The sequence below is a fragment of the Mirounga leonina genome, unplaced genomic scaffold, assembly GCF_011800145.1.
Source record: "Mirounga leonina isolate KUSES-001 unplaced genomic scaffold, KU_Mleo_1.0 Mir_53, whole genome shotgun sequence".
NCBI classification, from domain to species: Eukaryota; Metazoa; Chordata; class Mammalia; order Carnivora; family Phocidae; genus Mirounga; species Mirounga leonina.
The window spans coordinates 63,197,098-63,210,114 of NW_023270807.1; the positions used below are offsets into that span (position 1 = coordinate 63,197,098).

The 13,017-nt window shown below is 37.4% G+C and overlaps 1 protein-coding gene across 1 annotated transcript in view; it reads right to left on the reverse strand.

Moving 5' to 3' along the window:
• PDSS2 (decaprenyl diphosphate synthase subunit 2) overlaps positions 1 to 13,017 on the reverse strand; it is a 248,986-nt gene that overhangs the window by 82,243 nt on the left and 153,726 nt on the right. The gene's annotated exons all lie outside the window — the stretch shown is intronic.

Consider the following 13,017-nt stretch of genomic DNA (forward strand, 5'->3'; position numbering starts at 1 on the left):
TGCTTGATGGAAAAAATGGGGTTATATACAAAGATCCTGGCAAATGGCTTTGCCCACCTGGATATTAGAGCTGTGATCCAATTTTTTTTCAGGCATAATTCAAGAAAAAAAAAAATCTTACAAGCCTAGCATTGAACTTAATATACATGAAAAACCAGTAATAGCCATTCTGAACATAAGCTTAAATTTCAGATACCTAATGAAATCTTAATTCGATTTATTTTCTGTATGTTTATTTCTGTCAGGTGGATACTTTTTCAATATCTCCATTCTGGGAGTCATTACAATGCTAATTTTCATACTTAATACAGAAAGAAAAGCAAAAGAATGGTTAACCTTTCAAATGTGTTCATTCTGTTGTACTTAAAATGCACTGTGGCTATATTTGGTGTAGGGCCCCTGGGTCAAATGTACCATAAACACTGAAAATTTTTACAGAACTGCAATAGTGAAATCATATTCATCAAATCTGTATTATTTCCAAGGTTCAGGCTATTAAAAAAAAAAAAATCAAGCAAAATCAAAAGCTTTGAACTTGTTCCAGAATGTAAAACAAGCAGAAAACAGTCTCTTTGGAACTACTGTACAATTTAGAGTTGTTTGCATAAACCACCTTAATTCGGGAGAATAGAATAGTGGTATTTGCTTTAATGTTCAATGCAGTCGTTTCAAACAGGAATTCCTAAAGCAGCCCCAACCGCTTCTTATGAAGTCTTAATATCTTGTATGTTTAGCTTCCTATATTATGCAGTTCCCGTATCTGATTCCCACTCTCTGCTTCCTAAAATTTAGCTCCGTTCTGATTGAATTAAAGGATTCTGTTTCAGCTTTTATCATTCTTGTAACTGAAGACATTATTAAGCCAAAGGATACAGACCCAAACAACAAGATACTTTAATCTCAGGTACCCTAGATTTAATAAACATTTTCTTAGAGGCAAATTATATTAATTTGTGGGAAGACTTGCTTTAAAATTTTAACACATGGTCATTTATCTCCAAATTTATATTTACATTCATACTGTATAACACAGACAAGGTTGCTGATATGGAAATTTTGCTGATTAAAGGCATTTTTTTTTTCTAGCTCTGCAGATGGGTTAATTTGTAAGACCTATACAAAGTCTTTTTTTTTTTAATCACATTGCCCTTTAGGTAACCAAATACTTAAGAAATATTGTAGCAATATGAGCTGTAGAGGAACTAGAAGGACAATGATCCTACAGTGTTACCAGATGTGTTGAGTTATTTAAGTGGGGAAGAAAGAAAATGAATGGATTTTTTTCTCCTGAAGGTATCAGATAAGCCCTATTCCCAAATCCAGGAGGATAGAGTATCGCCAATAGGTCTATGAAAGATTGTAACTAAATGCACAGCATCAGATTGGATTACAGTTTATACAAGCAACATCCCAAGATCCCCCTGATGGCTGGACACGTAATACAGATCAATCACTCACTAAGAAATGTTATGGTTTTGAAACAGTTTGAGCTCTGAGACCAGCACTGGTAAAGTGACGAGGGATTTATAAAGAGAAAGTCCAACACTCAATGTCAAAATGATGGCATGAACTTTTAACAATGGCTCTGGATAACTAGACTATGCCTTTACTTCCTTGAAATTCCTGACCAGACAGAAGCAACAGAAACATTTTATTCTCTCACTCTTTTTCTCTTTAATGTAATTAGCAAATATAGACAGACCTGCACTTACAAGTTCATCATTTATAAATGATCCATACTTCCAAATAAGCCTTACTTATTTGAGCAGGATACACCTCCAAAGCCAATGACGATCACTGAGGAAAAAGCTTTGGACTTCCGTGGGTTAACAAGTCGAGGAAGGTAAGAAATTATGAAAAGCAGGAATAGCCTAGGGGAGGGAGCTGAATGTTTCCCAGGCATGGGTGAGTTATTCGGTGTACACGTAAATCTCTTTCCATTACCTGAAATGTTGACTTTACTTTTAAAATTATACAAAAGAGAGATGTGTTTATCATCCTCCTGTAAAGCTGTAATATTTCTAGAAAGACCACAGGACTACCAGCTACACATACTTTAACAAGACCACTTAATGATCTGCACCTTTTTCAATATATGGCTTACTAACATAGGCATTCACCTGTTTTGACACATGATGCACTTAAATATAAGAAAGCACGTGCTTTTTCTTTAAGATTTTTATTTATTTATTTGACAGAGAGCAAAGTAGGCAGAGGGAGAGGGAGAAGCAGGCTCCCCACTGAGCAGAGTCCGATGCAGGGCTCGATCCCAAGACCCTGGGATCATGACCTGAGCCGAAGGCAGACACTTAACTGACTGAGACACCCAGGCGCCCCAGAAAACACCTGCTTAATGATACTTTTCTCCCTCAGATTCTTGCGGAGTGATTTGTTCCAGCAACCACATGGTAGCAAGGATAGTGGCAGCCAGAGAATCCAGAAGTCTAATTGCCAGATCTCCTGGGACTAAGGGGCCAAGTCACCCACTTCTTGGTGCTCTAGATAAGATTAGGACTTCTGTTCCTCAGGCCCAGGGGGGACAAGCAAATTCTTTCTTTCTTTCTTTCTTTTAGATTTTATTTATTCATTTGCGATAGAGAGAGAGGAGAGAGCAGGAGTGGGGGGGAGAGGCAGAGGGAGAGGGAGAAGCAGACTCCCCGCTGAGCTGGGAGCCTGACGTGGGGCTCAATCCCAGGACCCGGAGATCATGACCTGAGCCGAAGGCAGACATTTAACTATCTGAGCCACCCAGGCGCCTCACAAATACTTTCTACTACAAAAAGAAGATAGACTAAAAGAGCGTCAGTGTTAGCCACTCTTGGGAGCCCAGCAAATTAGAGGACTGTAATGAAACAGAGCAGAGCATTAGGAGCCAGGGGATCTAGATTCTACTTCAAGGCTTACTACTAATTCCATTGTGAGATCTGGTGCAAACCGATTAATTTCTCTGAGTTTGGGGTTTCTCAAATATAAAATGAGGGAAGTTGCAAAACATAACTTTTTAAGATCCCTTCCGATTCTGATTCCGAGCTTCTAGAAATGCAAATCTTAGTATTTATAATTTGGCATGTAAATTTGAAAACTGCTTTTTTGTAAACTTTGAAGAGTCATTTCTGCTCAGATTTTTATTATTATTTTTTAAGATTTTATTTCTTTATTTGAGAGAGACACAGCGAGAGATCTAACACAAGCAGGGGGAGGGGAGAGGGAGAAGCAGGCTTCCCACTGAGCAGGGAGCCCGATGTGGGGCTCGATCCCAGGACCCCGGGATCAGGACCTGAGACGAAGGCAGACGCTTAACCCAGGCGCCCCCATATTATTATTTTTATCTGTTCTCTTCACATGGACCTTTCTATCTGAACTCTGATTACTTTTGTGAAAGTGTTTGCACCCAGGCCCTCTTGGTTTCAATACCTAGAATCATAATGATATATAATGGAAACAATTTCCATTTTCTGAACCATTTCCGTTTTTTAAACCATTATAACTGGTAGCCACCCCACCAGCTTACAAAAACGTCCTCCACGGGTCAATTAAAGGTCAACATTGCTGAGTTCTGGGTCTTGAATGGCTCTAATGCTTGGGAAAAATTTATACTGTCAGATTCAGAATGATATCAGGTTTAAGTGCAAAGTTGAGTCAAACAAATAATGGCTCTAGTTGGCTGCATCGCTTCCTCTCTACTGAGTAAATACGTAGAACACGTTGAAGAGAATCTGGTAAAGTTTACTTTAGCTGTCTAGAGAGTAATCAAATAGGAGGTAAGTTTCTTTATTTTCTGCATTTCTGGAGGGTGCAAGAATGGCAGAATTGCTTACCTGCACGTGTGGTACAAAAATGCTTTTCTCTCCAATTTGTCCTGTTGAAATCTGACTGTACAGCAATGCTGTATACTCTTCCCCCCATCTTCTGAGTAACACCCTAGATTTCAGTGAGCCAGAAGTGGTAACTGTTCAGACTGTCAGTGTTCTGAGCTGGCTTCTTGGGCCACCTTGTACGGAATTTATTATTATTATTATTATTTTATTGAAGTGTAATTGATGGAATGAATTTCTTAAACGGTTAATTTAGAGGACAGATTTCATCAGTCTCAGGGGAATATGTAATTGCTTCATTCTTTATCTTTTGGCAAGGGTCACTACAATTCAAAGATTTTTCTTAACTGAAAAGCAAAAGCGATACATATGCACTCACGAGAGGTGTTGTGGTGATATGCCCTGAGCTGACTAAAATTCTTATCATAGAAAATAGGAATTGGTAGAAGTAGGGACAATAAGAGAACAATGACCAAATAACATCCTCACACTGCTATAAAAAGATATCTGTAATGTCTTAAGGAAAAGAAAAAAGCTGGCTACAAAACAGAATAGCACGATAGGAATTTTTAAAACAAAATGAGGTCAATCTATGTATTTATATATGCTGAGAAAAAAGTCTGAAAGGACAACAAAACATTAATAAGAATGATAATGTGTTAGTGGTAAGCTCCTGGATGATTTTTAATTAAAAAATGTTCTTTTTCGGTGGCTCAGTCCGTTAAGCATCTGCCTTTGGCTCAGGTCATGATCCCACGGTCCTGGGATTGAGCCCCACATCGGGCTCCCTGCTCAGTGGGAAGCCTGCTTCTCCCTCTCCCTCTGCCTGCCGCTCTGCTTACTTGTGCTCTCTCTCTGTCAAATAAATAAATAAAATCTTTAAAAAAATAAAATAAAAAATGTTCTCTTTCAACTTTTCTGAACTGCTTAAATTTATAATTGCTAAACTTAATAATGGCTTAAATTTACAATGTACTACATTTTCTGCCTTTTATTGTACTGCTTTTATGGTCGGGTAAAACAATAAACCTATTTCCATGGGCTGGGGTGGGGAGTTAGGAACATGCTCTGCTTTTTGTCTCGGAGAGCCTTCCTAAGCTGTGTCCACAAACTGATTTCTGGAATATATTGATCAATCAATAGTCCTCAGATTAGCAAAAATAAGATCAGTAAGTGGTGGTAAGCATTCTGTGCAGACAAGTTGTGCTTCTCTCAATGAATGTGATCGAGGAGTACTGTCAGTTAGCATTTCACAAACGGAAGAGTCTCAACTGAGTTGTAGATGGTTAACTAGTAAACCAGACCACTTGATAGGAGCAAAGGATCGCCTGTCCCAAATTATAAGTAAAATACAGCTATATCTTTAGGAAAATGTTAACTATCAACTAATGTGGCTCAGTAAAAGCTCAAGCCAGCCAAACCTGAGTTGACATAGTAAGGTAGTATAGTTGTATTTTAACTCCCTTAAAAAAGGTTGCTACGTACTTAACTTGTTTGGTATATAGAAACTGTGGAGGCTATTACAGATTTATAATCATCTTTCAAAAACTTGCGCCGAAAAGGTTATTTTAATGACAGTTTTTACTACACTGTGGAATGACAAGACAACGTGTGATCCATCACTCTATTTAGGAGGCAAATGAACACACAGCCCCTCAGCCTTTACTACTCTTTTAACAGCTGCTAGCAAAGGAAGCAGTCATGTGTGTGCACGCATCTGCAGTGCTGATCGCATTAATTACACACAAATTTATTGCACCCCCTCCCCCACCTCCAGGAAGAAACAGCAATGCAGAAGCAGTAGCAAAGGTAAACTGCCCTTGGGGAAGAATTAATTCCCATATACATCTTGGGAGGAACAAAAGAGATTTAGCATAAATATGTCCTTTCCAAAGAGCTTCGATATTTGAAGGGATATAGTCAAGATTTTTTTTTAAGCCACAAAAACTATATTGTCAGTAAAAATGTCTTACAGAGAAGCACTTCTATAGAGAAAGGATGCCGAAGAGCCTGCTAATAGTAACCAGGGCAGTGAGCTTCACTCGCTCTTTAGTTCCTCTTCATACAAATGAAACATTTGAGAAACGCATTTAAAGATGGAAAGATTTACTTACATCACCAAGGTGAGGTAGAGAACTGGTGAAGGAGTAGCGCTCTCCCACAGAGACCAATAATAACATCTAACATTTGTAAAGCACTTTATCATTTACAAACTGGGTTTAAGCAAACGACTTTGTTCCAGGTGGATTCAGTCCCCAGTGCTCAGCCAGCGCTTTCAGGCTGGCAGCCTCAGTGGAGAAGCGACCTCTGAAGAACACAGGGAGCAGCGCAGTGGCCAAATAAGGGGTAAATCTACTCACCCACCACCTGGGCACAAACAACCCAGATGAGCCCTCATCTGCATGCTGATTAATACAAATGAGTAGCTTTAAAAAAGCCATTGATGAAGTCTAAGCAAGAATGGTTCTCTCCACTCCTTCCTATGAGACAAGGACCAGGTTTAATGAAGACAATGATGAAAGGTCTGTTGTAATAAACACACCACTAACTCACAGGAGTTCTGGAGGAAGCTTCTAACTAGGCTTTTTGAAACGAGCCTTTTCAGTGCTGCCAAACGGGTACGACCGTGCTTCTTTGTGGGAGGGAGAGCAATCTGTTCTAGTGAGCTGGAAGTTCTTCCTGGCTAAGGGGGAAGAGCAGGGAGAGAAATGGCACAACCAGTAGGACAGGTGCAGCAAAAACTAAGCAAATTGATAATCTTAATTTTTAATTTAGAACAGCTGATACATTGGTTTATGGCCTCTACTGGTAACATTTGTCAAAAGGGCTCTGAAAATTCAGTGAACTAAGGAGATGTTTAAAAATCACAACCGATAAAACTTAAAAGAAACAGGCCACAAGTTCAAGAAAATGGCATGAATATGAAGTGTTGAAATTTAATACTATATTGGCTAATTCATTCCATAAACATTTGCTGATAGCCCACTATGTTCCCGGCACTGTACTAATGAAGCTAGTTATGACCTTATAAAGATAAACGACATTACTTTGTCACGGACCACTTAGAAGGTTAATACATAGGTGAGCTGCATGACCTTGGGCCAGCCATACCACTTCTCTGGGCCTCAGTTTATCTATCTAGGTAAGAAGTATCAACAATAAGCCCCATGACCAGAAATACCTAAATGTGTAGCTGTATACGTTTTTTATTCATAACAATTGTAAGGATGATGCCAAAATATGGATTTCTTTTTTTTTTTAAAGATTTTATTTATTTGAGAGACAGAGCGTGAGAGAGCACAAAAGTGGGGGGAGGGGCAGAAGGAGAGGGAGAAGCAGACTCCCCACTGAGCAGGGAGCCCAATGGCGGGACTCGATACTGGGACCCTGACATCACGACCTGAGCCGAAGGCAGCGGCTGAACTGACTGAGCACCCAGGCGCCCTGGCTTTCTTTTGGTAGCAACGAAGAAGTGATCCAAACTGTTCACCACTGAATTACGATCATCTTTTATTGATTTAAACAATGACTAGGTTCCTTGAAAAAGTTTTTTAATTTAAAATGCTTACACCAAAATGAAACTTTTCATAAGAAATAAAGGAAAAAGAGATGCTTTCCAACAAGTTAAAAAAGAGTTGGTTGTGTTAAGTATCTTGCATTACTATAAAAACTGTAAATAGCTGCTGGGAACTGAATGCTTAGTCATGAAAGAAAGTAATTGTCACATTATCGTACAGCAGTTAATTGCTTTATTTTTCACTTTCTCCAACATAGGAATTCCTGTACATGAAGTTTGTTGTACTTAGGATGTTCCACACTTAGCGGCACCATTATACCTTATTCTGACAAGTTCTCAGAGAGAATTATGTCTGCCATTTCAGTGATGTGCTCACTTTTCCCCTATGTGGCTGATAACCTCCAATTTGCTTTCACTGCTTCTTCCTTTGATGGCACTCTCGGTGATGTTAAGTGATATTTTCCAAGTGTGATTTTACTTAACAGTTAATCCCACCTCTGAGAAACACAAGTTCATGATGTGAAAAATTCAGAACACCAGAATCACGGTACATTATTTCATTCAGCTGGAAGGATGCTTCTGGCTAGAACACGGATTAATACTATAAGCTTTCGAGATTTTAAAGTTGCAACCACAGTAAGAACTATATTTTACATTATGACACTGTACATGCACACATGCATATGTATAAAAATGAGTGTTTTTTATACTCATTAAAAAAGTATGTGAGTGTCTTCATAAAACAAAAATTTCATGATCCCTCTATTTTCTATTGTGTTCCATTAAAAAAAAGTGTTGATAGTGATTCACTAAAGTGATTTCACTACCCACCAATAAATAGCATGTGATCTGTACTTTGAAATATTACCTTATATTATGCTGATATATGTCATGTTTAGCTCATACCTTGGCTAGCCATCATTTTTTTTGTTTGTTTTTTTAAGATTTTTATTTATTTATTGAGAGAGAGAATGATAGAGAGAGAGCATGAGAGGGAAGAGGGTCAGCGGGAGAAGCAGACTCCCTGCTGAGCAGTGAGCCCGATGCGGGACTCGATCCCGGGACTCCAGGATCACGACCTGAGCCGAAGGCAGTCGCTTAACCGACTGAGCCACCCAGGCGCCCCTTGGTTAGCCATCTTAACTGCACACAAGGTCACGAAATTTTTGACAGGCAGTTACACACTGTTATTCTGAAATATAATTAATATATATAAAGGTGTTAATTTCTTTATCACTTTATTTCAAAAACACTTAAAAATGGAATTGAAACAGGCAGAAGGCAGGTTAAAACAGAATCGTTCTTGGATACTATGGGGTAGAGTGTTAGGATGCATTTCCATCTTGGTTTATATATATCACTAATATTGACTCTGAGCTTTGATCTTACTAGATTCATGAAAAAAATTAGACCACATTTGGCCAGAGTTAAAAATCTCAGGATTTTTCTAAGATTCATACATACATCTTACAAATTCCAGGGATCCCATGTCTTTCAGATAACATAGTTCAATTTTTAGTTCAATTAGTTCCTCTTCAAACTGGGCTCCACTAAAAGACAGATGTTTGTAATTTAGAGACATCCCAAGGTTTGTACTTCAAAGGCAGCCACAGAAATAAAAGCATGACTCATATGCATTAAAATCCATGCATCTCATCTAAAACTATCTGTATTTCTTCCAAATACCTTTGCAGCTCTTCAAAATCTGTGTATCAATGGAACTCTAAAAATAACTGGCCCAACTGGTACTGCGTTCTAGAAAATTAGGTAATCCTTTTTCTTCCCCTCCTTTAAAAAAATCATGTAGTAGAAACTTGAGACTGGCTGTATTGTACCCTTGAATCAAACAATGGACACCTTTGGGTTAGAAATTCTCCAATCTATAGAGATACAATTGGCTTTTTGTTGTTGTTGTTGTTGATATAATTTACATGAAGACTGAAAATAGGTGATGCAACTGGCTTTTAAACTGGTATTCCCAAGGCTTAACACAATGAACACAAAAAATTTTATTGCATTACCAACACTTTTTCTAATGTGAATTAATTGTATAAACCATAACTGTTTCAAAATAAATCTGCACAATTATCACTTTATTTAATCACTATTTCCAGAAATTTACATTTGCATATCACCCTATGGCCTTTAAAGTTTAAACTTGACCAAATTAAGCCATATCAGTTTCTCATCACAAATTGCCCTTAAAGGTGAGTTCACTAATTTGGGGTATTGTTTTAGATAGCTGAAATAGGCACAACATATACCTCAAGATCTTAGACATTTATAAAAGATTTTCAATTCTCTATCACATCTCTGACTTTATAAACAAGTTTTTCTTGAGTGCTTTGTTTTTCTTCCTATTTCATGACATTTTCAGGATCTGGATATAGATATTATAAGTTTAGACTCTTTCCTACAACACTCAGAATTGTAGAATATTGTCATCAGCAAGGATATAGGAGATGGAAATAATGCCTTTATTTTACAGATGAGGAAACTAAGAAAACAAGTTGTCTCTGCTTACTAGTTATTTCTCTAAAATGTTTCATAAAGCTCCTATTGATGTTTGTACTGAAATATGTATTCTAATATTTTAAAACTACTAACTGTTTAAGATGTTATAAATTCCAATATTGGTAACTGCAAAATTGCTGGCAAAAAAAAGTATCATAGTTCTTAGTTGGTTTGTTCGTTTTCTACTTTAGTTAAGCATGAGGATTTTGGAGCCAGATTGCCTCTCTTTAGATTTAGACAGCAGCTCCACCATTTCCTCTAGGAAATTAATTACTTAACCCTCTCCCATGCCTCAGGAGAGATTTAGTTAATACACACAAAGCACTTACAATGGTGTCCACTACAGAGTAGGCACTCAAAAATATAAGTTGTTAATATTATTTTTTAAATGTTGTACTAATTTTAATAAATATTCTACATCATGAAGTTTCTAATTTCACTTGTAAAGTGGAATATTAAGACATTAGAGGGGCATGCCTGGCTGGCTTAGTCAGTAGAGCATGTGACTCTTGATCTCGGGGTCATGAGTTCAAGCCCCACGTTAGGCATGGAGCTTACTTAAAATTAAAAAAAAAAAGACATTAGATAAACAGTGTGGAGAAAAAGATGAATGCTCTCGACTGGAATTCTGATAAAATGAACCATTTAATGTTAAATGGCCAATTAAAAAAAAAAAAGGCAGAGATAGAAACTAGGTCCATAGACTTCTACTTCGGAGTTCTTTCCACTTATGTGGCTTTACAGGTCATCTCTGAGAAGTATAAAATAGATAAGCACTATACATATAGCTCAACACATCATGAAAACATAAGTGATCCACACAGAAGTGAAAGTCACAGCTGTTTAGGAATAACACAGTTAATCTGATATTCTAAACAGGAAAACTGTCCTTTAAAAATCAAAGATTGGCCATACAATATAGTTTTGGCGTTTACTGATGACTGACTGACTTGATATGCACAGTGAAAATGGCCCCAGAACAAAGACAATTAAGCCACATGAATAACAACAAATAATGCATTTTCCAAAATGTTTAAAAAGAAACTTCCTTGGCAGCCATACTTTCCAACAAACCCACTTTAATGTTTTCATAGTTTACAATATCAGAAATGACCTCAGGGTCAGGCATTTGTCAGTTAATGGCCTGTTGGGCTAATGGCCTTCAGCTTTGCCTTGGGCACTCAAGTCCTCCAGTAGGTCATTAGCTGCCAGGAAAGGGCTCTTCCCCAATCACTATTGCTAAATAAATAAGATTTGCTCCTGGGTTAACGCCTCATAAGCCAACTTTGGCTTAGAGTGAATTTTTTCCATGAGTATTCACAACTCTGAGGCATCAGGAAAATGATGGAAATGCTAAAACCAAAATTATATCAACACAACTGAGCTGTATGTGGCTACTAATGATAAGTAGTCACATGGATCCTTTTGAATGCTCTTACCTGTTCTTTTGCTTATGGGGTTTAAGTCTGGTATCAATCTAATAAAACCAGGCACCAGTTTACAAATGCACCACATTTTGGAATTTTATCTGTAAGTCAGTTGTTTGGAGCTCATACCTCATTTTCCTAACAATCGAGGTTGTAAATGGTGGGTAGGTTCCCAGGGCAGCCCATAACATTAGAAATGCCATATACTTATAATTGAAAATCAAATAGAAAACCACAATCTTATAATACTTGCAATTAAACAAAAGAGGAAAACAAAACTAAATAGGAAATATTTTTTAAATGGCCTTTAAACATTGACAGTTATAGGGAAATTTGGTTTAATAAGAAAATGAGGGTAGAGACACTGGTTCTTTCTCATACCTATTTCATTTCTAATTATATAATTTTCCTTATTCTTAACAAAAGACGATTCCAAGCTTTACGCTGATGTTTGTCAACTCCTAAGTAAAGTTTCTTGGTTGACTTTTCCTTTGAAAGGAGCACAGAGAAGGCACAAAGACGGATAACCATTTTTCTGAAATAACAGGTAAGAAGATAAAGAATGAAAAATGGGAAGAAAAGGGTTGAAGAGGATGTGTATACACTCTGGGGATTGCCTGAGATGAAATTAACTGATTTGTGAACAATAAGAGACAAAGAAAGAGGCACTGAGGACAAATCTACAGGATAAAGAAAGGATGAGTGAAGAGATGTGAGGTCAGGCAGCTGACAATGCAGAGGAAGGAATCAGCTGTTCATCTACCCAGTACTTTTGTTAACTCCTAACTCAGGAAGCTCCTTGAGTAAAATCATTAGAAAGGCAAAAGGAAGAGTACTGAATACTTGGAGCTGATTTTTTTTTAGATTTTTTTTTTCTCCCTCTGGCTTTAGAGAAATAGCAATTTATGCCAGTGAAAATGGAGAGGAAAAAAAAGCTGGCTTGATTAATTTTATTTCTGGAAGGGATTTACAAAATTGAGGTGACTAAGTATACTATAAAATTGCCATAATCAATATATATCTACCTCTCATGGCCATGGTGTGGGGTTTAACTCTACCCATTTTAGAGAATATATGTTTGTAGAACACAGATTTTTTTTAATGGGCTTCTTTGAATGCCAGGCAGATAGAAGAAATTCCCTTCCAGGTCATCAACTTTCTGGCTGACAGACACTCAGAGAAGTGTCCATTTTGCATGACGGCATTTGACTTTCTTATGGCAAAAAGACACTTCATCCCATTGTTCTACGGCACCAAAAGGGCAAAGTTCAAGTTTTTAATGAGATCATAAATTTTAAAAGAACATAATATTTGTCTTCTTGTTTCTAGTACACTTCTCAAACTCTGAACATTTATCACTTTTGCCTTAAAGATCAAGGAAGTGGCTCAGAATGGATATAGTGTTTGTTTAATAGGTAGCTATATTAGTAAATGATAAACTGGAAAAATTTGGGGATTTTGAAATTGTAATTTTATGATAGCATTTTGGCTTCTTTAATTGATAGGGAGATGCCTTTATTGTTACAACACATGACACCCAATTACATTCTGCACACATTTACTCTAGTCATGAAAACCTACACTTGAGTGGGTTGTATGTAGAAAAAGAACATTAATCTTGAGTGTGAGACTAAAGAGGCTAAAAGATATTAATCAATAATTTCCACAGGGATGCCTGGGTGGCTCAGTTGGTTAGGTGTCTGCCTTCAGCTCAGATCAGATCCCAGGGTCCTGGGATCGAGTC